This window comes from Eschrichtius robustus, chromosome 2 (assembly GCF_028021215.1).
Source record: "Eschrichtius robustus isolate mEscRob2 chromosome 2, mEscRob2.pri, whole genome shotgun sequence".
Classification (NCBI taxonomy): domain Eukaryota; kingdom Metazoa; phylum Chordata; class Mammalia; order Artiodactyla; family Eschrichtiidae; genus Eschrichtius; species Eschrichtius robustus.
In genome coordinates this window covers 135,742,614-135,755,086 of record NC_090825.1, presented here as the reverse complement: position 1 = coordinate 135,755,086, position 12,473 = coordinate 135,742,614, and the positions used below count along the sequence as shown (strand labels likewise).

General features: G+C 41.0%; 1 pseudogene; it reads right to left on the bottom strand.

The window, feature by feature from the left end:
* Nucleotides 1-11,506: 11,506 nt before the first annotated feature.
* LOC137758952 (large ribosomal subunit protein uL30m pseudogene) lies at nt 11,507-12,066 on the bottom strand (annotated as a pseudogene).
* Between the last annotated feature and the right edge of the window lie 407 nt (nt 12,067-12,473).

Genomic DNA, 12,473 nt, shown 5'->3' with positions numbered 1-12,473 from the left:
TTCTTACATCAGTGTCTTATAGTTTTCTGCATACAGGTCTTTTGTCTCCTTTCCTAGGTATTTTATTCTTTTTGTTGCAGTGGTAAATGGGAGTGTTTCCTTAATTTCTCTTTCAGATTTTTCATCATTAGTGTATAGGAATGCAAGAGATTTCTGTGCATTAATTTGGTATCCTGCTACTTTACCAAATTCATTGATTAGCTCTAGTAGTTTTCTGGTAACATCTTTAGGATTCTCTGTGTATACTATTATGTCAACTGCAAACAGTGACAGTTTTACTTCTTCTTTTCCAATTTGTATTCCTTTTATTTCTTCTTCTTCTCTGATTGCCATGGCTAGGACTTCCAAAACTATGTTGAATAATAGTGGTGAGAGTGGACATCCTTGTCTTGTTCCTGATCTTAGAGGAAATGCTTTCAGTTTTTCACCATTGAGAATGATTTTTGCTGTGGGTTTGTCGTATATGGCCTTTATTATGTTGAGGTAGGTCCCCTCTGTGCCCACTTTCTGGAGGGTTTTTATCATAAATGGGTGTTGAATATTGTCGAAAGCTTTTTCTGCATCTGTTGAGATGATCATATGGTTTTTATCCTTCATTTTGTTAATATGATGTATCAGATTGATTTATTTGTGTATATTGAAGAATCCTTGCATTCCTAGGATAAACCCCACTTGATCATGGTGTATAATCCTTTCAGTGTGCTGACACACTGCTATATTTAAAATAGATAAACAACAAGGACCTACTGTGTAGCACAGGGAGTTCTGCTCAATACTCTGCAATAACCTAAATGGGAAAAGAATTTGAAAAAGAATAGATACATGTATATGTACAACTGAATCACTTTGCTGTACACCTGAAACTAACACAGCATTGTTAATCAGCTATACCCCAATATAAAATAAAAATTAAAAAAACACAATATATGTAACTGGCATAGCACCTGAATGTAGTAATTGCTCTAAAAACAGTAACTGTCATCATCATCATATCAATATTCTATCAGATGGCAAATATTCTTTCTTTTCCTTACTCTTCCCTATCTTAAATATCCCAATCTAGTTAGATACCAAAAATCACCATCTACAATAAAACACTACACACAGTACACTAGATTTTTGGGTCCTTCCATCCTTTTCTTCTTGGGTCAACTTTACGTAATATTATTATTCACATTTACCTCTTGGAAGCATTTGCAGCTATAGTTTGCTGGAAAGATGGTGTCTAACCACATATTCTTTACAAGTAGATTCACTACTAGTGTGAAATTGAAAGTTTTGGTGACATAGGGAATGATCATTGAATGAGTCAATTTCATGTTTCTTAACTGAACCCCGAGATTCTCAGGCCCTCATTCTACAAAAAGAGCAAGCAACCCCAGGTGTAATTTTACCCTCTGTATCTCCTTGAGAGGTCTGTTGGAAGTAGTTATAGCATGTAAAAGTTGAAAGGCACTTTGGAGGCAATCTTTTGACCGATACTTATTGATCACTTGCTCTGTGTTCAGTACTGTGCTAAATGGCATAAAAAGGCATAAAAAGGAAAATCTGTAAGGTACAATCCCTAACCTCAGCGAGCTCACAACCCAAGTAGGATATTAAAGGCTACTAAAATGCAAAATTTCCCCAAGGATTAATATCTTCAGCAGGGGACATTAATTGACTTGGCCTAGGGAAGAAAGGAGGGGAAGACCTAGTGGTGCTTTGCATGAATTATCTCATTTAATTCTTCTAACATCCTATGACACAAGCACTTCATTATCCCCATTTAACAGATGAAGAAGACCCAGAGAGGTTATATAGTCTCTCCTACTAAGACAAAACAAAACAGTGAGCTGACTTTATGATTGTGCTGAAAGTCAGACAGAAATGATCCTTCTAGTTTAGGGGGGAAAAAAAAGGAGGACAAGCCTTTCCACTTTGCCCATCTGTAAAATGGGTTAATAGCTACTAACAAGCAAGGAAAAACGAGACAAAGTGAAATCCTCTATGGGAAATACATATTTTTTTATGGTTAGAATACTATAAAAATGTTACAGTTCAATTCAGACCTCTAAGCTCTTTCCTGTTGTTGTGTCAACTTCCCTAAATCGAGTTGGCTTCTAAAAGACTGCTCTGAATGTACTAAAACATCATCTCACTTCACATAATAAAACACCATGCAGCCTACATGCAGATCATTTTTGCAATAATGTTATAGTGACAAAAATTGACAAGTTTCTTGTCAGAACATCTTGGTTATTAAAAATATATTAATAGCTCATTTTTCAAGATACTGTACTAATTCTGCTCATTTCCTATTGAAACTTATTGAATACTAAGAGCCTAATCAACCAGAAGTAGTGTTCAGTGGCCACAAAGAGTACGCTCCATTAAAGAAAAAAAAGAATTATGACCAAAAAGGTAATTATAATACATTTTATTTATCTGGCACTGAGCTCCTCTAATGGCTGAATGGCTTTATAATTCACATAGGAAAGGGTTGAAGACGTAATGTGTCCAAAAGTAAAATTAAAGACAGCGGCAGGCAATAAGGTTTAAGAGCTTTTCCGAACTCTTCAGAAAAGAGGGTCTGCTTAAAGTGCTTTTGCAATGGGTTTTCCTTTTTCCGTTTTCTTCCCCCACTATCTTAATATCTACATATCTGAATGATCAGAAACAACTACGAGCCACCTCGAAACCAGAAATTTCCCCTCTACTACATATTAGCAGTGTGACTTTGGACATTCTTAACACTTTATTTAGTCCAAACGACTATCAGATTTTAGGTGTCATTCTCTGGGTATCAGTAAAATCATACTGAAATAATATGTCATACCTTGCAGAGGTTGTGCTAAGACTTAAGATTAATGTATGTGGAATATAGGCACATTGTAGACACTCAATAAATGATGGTATTACTGTTCTTACTCCAAATAGATGAGACTTTTTAAGGGTGGGGATTATATTTTATTCAACTTTGTATCCACAGCACTAGCACCATGCTTGGCATATGGTAGATATTTAGGATATGTTTGTCACACTACACTGGAGTCCCAGATCTGAAGCAATGTCTGATCTTAAAATCCCTCTAAGCATCATAGCATCTTGTTCTCTCTGGGTGCCCAATAAATGTTTGCTTTTGACTACACAATAACAACTTAATGATTATTGATTAAATATTGAGCTTCATTTTTACCCTCAAGGATCTTAAAATTGATTTGGAAAAGCTAGGTTTATACATATGAAACGATGGGAGAACACAGCCTGTGATGGATTTTCATTTCTCTTCTCTGCCCAACCTCCATTTCTTCTTTTTCCTCTTTTTCTGGTAACACATCTTGGTTTTCCTTGCTGGAACTGACACTCCACACTCCATGCTATTAGGAGCTGTTCAGCATTCTCCAGAAAATATATACTATTAAAGAATCCAACACTATAGTCATTTCTGCCATGTGGAGCTACTCAGGTCATCATGTGACTCAGGCCAGACTAATTGGAGCATCACATTCCTGTGGCTACAGCAATTGACTCAGAGATGGGTAGAAAGTCATCAGAAGCTTGTCAAAAATGTACCCTCTGAACTGAATCTTACAGAAGTTACAGACTACTCTGATAAGCTCAAAGAATATATTATCAGCAGAACACCAGGAGACCACAGGCTGTAGGATGTTCAGAGACTTCAGCTGCTTGAGATGCTTCAGCTTCCCATGGAAGATGCTCTTGGGTTGGTGATGATGGAACTGGGCCCATCAGGCACAAGGTCCTGACAGTCTCAGGAAATTCCCAGTGAGGCATCACACTGTAAAACTGTAGCTTCGTGGTTGCAAAAACTGACTTTAGCAACTCCTGTCAATTTCTTAGTTCGCCATGAACACCAGTATGCTGCACTGTGCACAAGTCATGTAATAATAGCCAAGTGTCCCTATGCTGGTGCCACAGTTATCTAATGATGACAGTCATCTCCTGGGTCTAGGAGGAGGTGAGCACAGCAGGCCAACAACAAGCATGTGCCCAGTCAGACCCAATGATACTCCTACATGGGAATTCTGTGGAACTGCTGGGAAACAGGACATCTGCTTCCTGCTGGTGTTATTAAGAGGACAAGATTCAACTTGGAGCTGCTGGCAGCTATCATGCCATCGTGAGGTGGAGATCTTGAGAAAGGAGCTCACCCAGAGGAAGAGGGAGTGGAGAAAATTGAGCTGAGTCCTGATGGTAACATTTGAGCCTCAGGATCCAGTCATGCCTGAAGTAAGTTTACCCCTGGACCTTTCAGTTTTGCAGCAAACAAATAGTCTCTTTTTGTTTTTGCTTAAGACAGTTTAAATTGTAAACCGTCATTTGCAAGCTACCACACAAACAAATGCGTGACTCAGATTACAAATGTGATTTCAGAGAACGAAGCAGAAATTATTCTTAGAATAACTAGGTTAACTTCTTGAAGCACATGGAATATAGACTGGTTCTTTGCAAACTAGAGAATATTTGCGTTAGTACAAAAGGGAGGATTTCTACATGCTGAAACAGATTTTTAAAAACAACATAAAAGAGGATAAACGAAGAAACGGAATGTGGAAACAGTCTGATGACAGAAAGAGCACCAGAGGGTCAAGGTTCTAGTCCCTACTCGGCTATCAACCAACCTGATGGCCTTAGAAAGACTGCTTTTCCTCTTCAGGACTCAGTCTCCCCTTATGTCAAGCACAGAATTGGACTCGTAGGTCTCTAAGATTCTCTCCAACTCTACCTTCTAAGGGCCTATGAAATCATAAAAGGCTGTTCACAGTCCTGTATATTTAAACATCTCCACAGTCACTTATCCGTTCTCGGAATATAGACTCTTCCTGGTCTTTTGTCTTTCCCTCCACCCCCCATTTCTTATCTACTAGACAAAGAGCAATCTCTTTCCTTCATGTTCTGAATGAAATGGAAATAGACAAGCTACATTCGCTGAAAAGCCATGACTTTTAAGCTTTGAAAGCACTTGATTGTGCCCAGAGAAAGCTCCTCTCTGAGTGAGGGTGATGAAAGCAATGGGAAGGGGCCACCTGGTTAATTGCACCTCTGTGGAGATTAAAGCGTGAGGGAGGAATTTGGAGGAACTTTGCTCTTTCTGAGCTGTCTTCCTCTGCCCTCTTCCTTTTCTGTGGAAAAAGGCTTTGGCATCAAGGTCTAAATTAAGAGCCAAGCTGTACTGTATGCAAAATAGATACTGAACTAGCTTATAACTGTGCAGCCTGCAGCATCTGCTAAAATAGAGTCATGTGTCCCCCAAAGAAACATTTTCATGTTCATAATCCAATGAAGATTGACACCAATTCTCACCAAAGCTTGCATTCTTGGTTGGAATGTGTTCTAGCTTAAAGCCATTGCAGGTAGCACAGGGAGATCAGCTCAGTGCTTTGTGACCACCTGGAGGGGTGGGATAGGGAGGGTGGGAGGGAGACGCAAGAGGGAAGAGATATGGAGATATATGTATACGTATGGCTGATTCACTTTGTTATAAAGCAGAAAGTAACACACCATTGTAAATCAATTATACTCCAATAAAGATGTTTAAAAAAAAACAAACCATTGCAGGAAGATATGTAAAAATAATGAGAACTCTTCAGGCTGGATTTGAAAGGGGGGCTTACAAAGGCATATATCTTCAAATTCTAAGTGCCCAAGTCATTATCTAACACTATTATACAAATTTATTTGTTTACATACTGTCTGCCACCACCTTGAAGGCAGTGACTTCCTCTTGTTTACCACTGAATACCGGAGCCTGGCACAGACTAATTGATCAATAAATGTTTACTGAATGAGTGAATGATCAAATTTTAAGTAGTAAAGGATTTAGCTCTTTTAATTAACCAGAAACATAACAGTTGTTATCAGAATTTGGTGAGAAAACCACAGATACCACACAGACCTGATATAATTCTAGCTTAAAGCAAAGACACCTGACATTGTATGTACCTTCACTGTAGATAAATGTGTAGTATTAATCTGGCTTTTGAAAAGAGTTCATGGTCCTGGGGTTCAGAGAACCCAGTGCGGGCATCTTTGATCTCTCTTAACCTCTTCATTTTACATTTAATGTATAGAAAAAGATTTGTGTTCTCAGCAGATGCTCGAGACTCCCATTTAAAGTAAACCCTGGCATTATTGAGACAATGCTTGGTTGGCTACACCTGCTTGGCCAGGGAGTCCCTGCAGTCAACGAACATTGGCCAACCTCACGGCTTTCAAGAAAGGGCCAGAACCGCTGCACCCAAGACATTTTGGGGTCCTGGGGGAAGGAGAGAGAAGAGACAGTTGGCCAGATGGAGTGGGATGAGGGCGAGGCTGAACTGTGGCCTGTGACTCCTCCCGTGACCTCTCATGTTGTTTTTAAACTCACTACACCCATGGACTCCTAGCTGCACTTCCCTTTTTATCTTTTTTGGATGCATGGGACCTGAGTTTCTCATCTGGGAATGTTGGTATGGGATGGACGGAGACAGGACTTGCAGATCCAAAGTCAAAAATGCCCATGATAAGGGATGCCCTTGAGGATTTGGAGAAATTGAGATCTGCCACAGGCAGTGGATGGGGAGATGTTTGAGTTGAGGTTATTTAGATGTCTGAGAGATGGTGGCTTCAGTGCCACTGGGGTTGCATGCAGTTGAGGAAGCCAAGGCAACAAGACATTGGTAAAAACAAACAAACATAACACAACAAAAAAGATTCTGGTTCTAGAGCCAAATGCCCTGTAATTGAGTTAGAATCCCAGCTGTCATAACTGTTCCAATGGGCCCTACTCAAGTCAAAAGCCCTTTGAGCCTCCATTTCCTTGGCCACTACCTTAGAAGGTTGCAGGAGACAAAGCTTATCAGCTCTTAGCATGGAGCTCAACAAGGAGTTCATATTATTTTGAGTTTAAGAGATCTGCCCAAAGCATCCAGACCAGAAACAAAAACAAGGACAAGAACCTGGCCCTCCTGTCACCTCGTTTGCTGCCCTTTTCCCAAACTCTGAGGATCCATCCCTATTTTCAAGGTAACAGCACAGATGGAAGCGCCAGCTTTATGTTTTTTAAAGGCCCAGCTGCTTACTTGATGGAAACATCCTGCCCAATGTGACTTCATAAAAGTGAGAACAACATGACTACTTTAAATAATAGCAGTGAATTATGACTTCCTGTGTATTTATTAGGACAACACTATAAATGGGAAATTGTTGTGGTGTCCTTGGGGAGAGGAAAAATTTAATTCCATAGGAATCCCATTGTCTTCTCCTATTTGGGCTCTCTTTGCTGGGGAGAAGTCACATTTATCATCTGATGTCTAACATGACATTTATAGTCTTGTTGAAGTTGTTTGCAGTGTCGATGGGCTGCTGGCTAGAGATGTCTGAACTTGGAGATTCACTGAGGCAGTGAACCACGGAGGAAGTCCGGCTGGACGTGGAGCCCAGCCGTCTGTGTCCAAGAACCAACTCGATTTTTTATGCAGACATAGGAAGATAATTTCCCATCTCAGCACCTCAGTCAACGCAAGTGAAAGGTTTAAAGCTTTGGCTTAGACAAATTTTAAGGGTCTTGCCATCTGTAATATCACATTATTCTAATAATTGAAGCCAATTTCATTGCTGGTCGAAAGGGAAATCATTCCTTTGCTGACATTTGCTTTGCGTGCTCTTTGCATTGGGTCTCCATATGTCCACGTGCTGGCTGCACAGTAGACAGATTTCTGTTTTCAAAGTGAAATTCCAGGCAGCTGAGCTCTCCGTTAATTTCAAATTGTCAGCTTTGTCTAGCTACCCAGTATCCTTCTCTTCACCCTGTGCTCTGCCCTTGGCATCTGCCTGGGCCTGTCCAAGGGGATTCAGAATTATGTGGAATTCATGTTGTCTTCTTTGAAGATGACAGACTTCTTAGGGCTGCAATGAGGAAAATGTGGGACTTGGTGTATGAGAAATTGTGGCGGTTTTAGATGATGTCATCTTTCTCCAGAGAAAACTTTACTTTCTTCTGGCCAGCAGTGAGAGGAAGAACAGATCCTGCCTATCCAATCAGGAATGGAGATGGGTCTCAACTGAGAGTTAGTAGGGGTTAGTCTACTTCCAGTTTGTCAATCTGTCTTTACTCTTGGTCTTAACTGGAAGCCCGGAGTGTTTAGTAGGGCTCCTCATTCTAACGTCTATGAACTTCACCTTTGTCTCTCCACCTCTGTGTGAGTTAGTTTTTTAGCTTCTGACCAGCTGCCTTCTGCTTGGTTTCTTGACCTTTCACTCCCACCCAGTTTAGGATGCAACAAATTCCTTAAGGTAAAAAGCAGAGCAGAATATCAGGCTCACTTCTCTTAGAGTCTCTGTCCCCTGGAATCTTGTGCCCTCAAGTCCTGGCTGCCGTAGTTGTTCTCTGATGCCATCAAACAGACTCTTTTTCTTTTGTCTTTGAATTTAATCTAGCTTTTATAGTTATTTTAATTAAGATTAATGGGAGGGTTGGTCTAAATCAAGGCACTCCATCATAACTGGAAGCAGAAATTATATAATGATTTAATTTTAACTATAACCTTCAAGGGGCAATTGTCTGCATGCTCTGGTTTGGAAGAACATCAGAGTCATACTGAACCCACTTTGAATGCCAATGCTGACTTTCATTCATTCATTCAAGAAATATTTATTGAGTGCCAACGATATTCCAGGTATTGCATATTAGGCACTAGGGAGACAATGGTGTACAAAACACGAGGTCTCTATTCTTATAAAGTCTTCTTGGGAAGTATATACGTTAAATAATACATAGATATAGATTACAGTAAGATCTTTGAAGAAAAAGAAGATGATGCCTAGTCAGAGAAATAACAAGGTAGAAGTAATTTAGAGGGAGATGGCGCTCAGGGAAAGTCTTTGAGGAGTCATGCAGGTTGAGAGCTGAAGGCTACGTTGCAGTTAGCAGGATGGAAAGTGTGGGTGCTGGGCGGGTGGGGAGCATTTCAAGCATAAGGAGCAGCCCATGCAAAGACCATGAGATGGTCCAGTCTGATGAACGAGAATAACTAAAAGTAAGTGCATCTGGATGAAACACAGAGATCAAGGATGAGATGAGGTAGGACTGGGATAAGGACTAGGACTGCTGGCCTAGGAAAAAGTTCAGGTTGTACCCCAGGAGGACTGGGGAGCCACTGCAATATTTTTCAGTACGGGAGTGATGAGGTATGATTTATTTGATGAAGATTGCCCTGGCTATTTTGAGGAAAATGGATTTGAGTTGGGATAGGGCAAGAGTTAAGGAAACCTGATACAAAGTGGTTATGATGATCCAGCTGAGAGATGATGGTAGCCTGAAGGACAGAAATGGCAATGGAGATGGAAAGAGGTGATGAATCAGAAATATTAAGGAGGAAAAACATCAGTAGGATTTGGTGATGGACCAGATTGGAGGGTAAGGGACGGTAAGGAATCAGTAATGACTCCCATGTTTCTGACTTGAACAACTAAGTGGTCATGTGTGGATCCACAGTCACTAATTTGCCACAGCTACTGTAACCATGTATCACAAACCAGTGGCTTAAACAACAGAAGTTTATTATGTCACAGTTCTGGAGGCTAGAAGTCTGAGATCAAGGTGTTGGCAGAGTTGGTTTTTTCTGAGGGCTGTGAGAAAGAATCTGTTCCATGCCTCTCCCCCAGCTTCTGGTGGTTTGCTGGCAATCTTTGGCATTCCTTGGCTTGCAGATGCTTCACCCCACTCTCTGCCTTCATCTTTACGTGGTGCTTTCCCTCTGGGCATGACTCTATGTCCAAACTTCCCCTTTTTATAAGGATACCAGTCATATTGGATTAGGGCCCACTCTGATGACCTCATCTTACTTACCTGATTACATTCCCAATGATGCTTTCCAAATAAGGTCACATTCTGGGGTACTGGGAGTTAGGACTTCAACATGTGTGTTTTGGGGGAAGATGCAATTTGACCCAAATAGTCACATAGCATCTCTGGGCCTCAGTTTTTTCATCTGCAGACCGGGGACAAAAATACCTCACAGAGGTATTATGAGGAATAAACAAGAAGATATGTTTAACATGCTAAGAATAGTATTTGAAACATAATGGAATTGAGGAATTGTTAGTCCCTTTCTGCTCCGTTGCCTAACCCAGATAGAATGGGGAACTTCAGATCAGAAGGGAGGAAAATCCATTAGGGAGGCCTCCTGGGGCAACTGGGGGTCTCAAAGTGCCCCCAAAATCATGCTCTGTTGGTGAATGCCTCCAAAACAGGGCAGGCTTGATTCCCTGGGACTAGGCCAGCCAAGAGTTGGAGGAATGATTGAGACTCAACTGCTCTGGTCAGGGAAAGAGCACTGGCCTGGGAGTTGGACGCCTGAGTTCTAATGACTGTGTGAGTAACCTTGGGCAGGCATCTGCCTCCTCTGGGCCTGAGACTTCTATTCAAATTATCAGGCACTATCTATTTGTTGGCTGAACACATGTTGAATGAGTAAGTCACAGAGTACTTGCTGTGTGGCAGGCCCTGTGATAGATGGTTTCTATCCATGCTCTAATTTAATGCTATCAAGAGCCCCATGAGATTTCATAGGTGGGGAGCCTTGGCCTTAGAGAGGTCCATCACTTGTCTAAGCTGACACCAGGTCTGTCCTCCCTTACCATCTGGGTTCTGAACTTCCCTGTTCCCAGGCTTTAGTAGTCCAACATTCCATACATTCCCGCCAACATTCTCATGCTTCTTCCTCTGCCTCTGATGCCCCATGGATGACGCTGGACCCTGGTACAGCACAGGCACGTGACACGAGGGAGACCCAGAATGCAGCTGTTGCATAGTTTCCCAGCCTTGCCCAGGGAAGCCCATTAAACATGAAAGGAGCAATTACAAGCTGCAATGAAAGGCACATGAATCAGAGATTCCTTCCCTTTAAATATTTTGACTCACTTGCCACTTATTTGAGTTCTAATCTACATTTTTGTCTCTGTCATTCTGAAACAGATTTCTAAAGGGATAGGAGAAGTGGGCACGGAGATGGAAGTTTCTCTTTCTGGACAGTTAGCTAGCATTGTTTACTGCAGGCTGATTTTTACCCTTAGGTAATTTTGGGCTTCCTTCTTCTTGTTGGCTCTAATAATATTAATTCTGATTTCCTCTGCCAATATTTGGGCTGTCCCTGTAATGATGAGGAATTGTGTGGTGATTCAGAGGCAGCAGCTGTGGCAGTGTCATTTGAATATTAGAACCTGAAATTTGCTCAGATGGGGTCCCTAGTATAGGATGTGACTTTGATGGGTATATGATCCTCATTGTGCTTTCTTTCATAATGGATGGAGGAAAGGTACAAATGACAGTAAGAAAAGGACAACCACTTGGGTCTGACCTAGAGTACATCAAGAGCCTCAGACCTGCAAAGGGAAGGTAAACCAATTGGGAACTTGCCTTTTTTTTTTTTTTTTTGTATTTAAAATATATTTTAATAGAAACACTTTCTCACCATCTTTAAATAAAGATGGTTTGCATTTTTTAATCTGAAATGCTCTGGCATTAGGACTTAATTGCTCCCTGGTCCACAGGGTTTAGATGCCATGCACTACTAATTCTCCAGTGTTCATGAGGCAGGCGTTACACATGTCCTCCTCTGCTGGAAGTCCTTGTGGCAACTTCAGGGACTTGATTCTTAGCAAATGTTTAACCACTTTCTTTTTTGCCTTCACTGAAGGGATATTCTTGTGAACCTGAGGAGTAGGTGCTTTTTCTAATCCAAGCATCTTTATTGTAACCTTTTTCCCAAATGGATGTCTTTTCCTAGTTTTTATTCTGGTAACAATATGCAGTTGATGAAGGTGCTTTGAAAGATCCCCACCATATTTTTCATGGTCTGCAGGTGAAGGCTGAAAAACTTTATCTGGAATTCTTGACCTGGTAAATTTGTGATGAATCAAATCTGTACAGATGAGAGGCTCTATACCTTTTGTCACTGTTTGTAGTCTGCCTGCTGGCCGCTGACCTACAGAGTGCAAAATCCCCGCAGTGAATATGGTGATTATTCTCTTTATAGGCCACTGAGGGAAAACCAAGCAGAAGAAGGACCTTGCCTTTGTCATATTAACAATAGTAACCACCTTTTGAGAGTTTGCTAAGGTAGGTACTGTCATCACCCCCATTTTGTACTTTAAAAAAAACGAGGCTCACTGAGGATACATAATATGTCCCAACTCACTCCTTTGGAAAATGGCAGACTTGGGATCCAATCTCAAACTGTCTAAACGATAGCTCTTATACACTTGACCACTATACCTACAAACTCAGACTTGCAAAGTAAAGTCATCTAAGGTCCCAGGACTGCTGATGGGCATCTTGGGAAAACAGCCCTGCCTAAACCACAGCCATTCACAGGGCTTATGATGAACCATCACTGTACTTAATACACACTTAAATGCATTATTTCATTTAATTCTCACAATGTTCCTAATGAAGTAGGTACTATTATCGTTCCCATTTTATAGGTGAA